Genomic DNA, 534 nt, shown 5'->3' with positions numbered 1-534 from the left:
GTATCATGTAATTACTTTGATATGATGAAATGTTGTTACTCTTGTAATTATTGCTTGATTTGTCGATTATCTTGTCCTTATTAAAAACACACACATAAAACACAGACATAGGAAATGGAATTCAGCTTTTTTTATTTTCTGAAAAGCCGAAGGTATTATAAAAATGCCTTTTTTGAAATCGTTAAGTTTTAATTGTATTGTTCCTCTCCAAGGTCCAGACTGAGAAAAAAATAACGGATATTGATTGGCTGGTCGAAATGAAGAAAAAAACATAGGTAATTCGTCTTTTATGAATATAATTTGCGGTAGTGACTAATACAGTCAACAGAATTAGGAGTTTTGTCAAAAATACTCAAACATTACTCAAAAACATTAATTACGGCAGAATAACCGATATATCAAAGGGGAAGTATTAAAATTATCGGTATCATTTAAAATCCTTATCAATATCACCAAAGGAATTAGGATTATCAGCTAGACCGAAAAAAAATAAAAATCTACGGAGTTGGTTCTTCGCTCTTCACTTTCTAAATG

The sequence above is a fragment of the Penaeus monodon genome, chromosome 15 (genome assembly GCF_015228065.2).
Source record: "Penaeus monodon isolate SGIC_2016 chromosome 15, NSTDA_Pmon_1, whole genome shotgun sequence".
Classification (NCBI taxonomy): domain Eukaryota; kingdom Metazoa; phylum Arthropoda; class Malacostraca; order Decapoda; family Penaeidae; genus Penaeus; species Penaeus monodon.
This window is presented reverse-complemented; position numbering follows the sequence as displayed.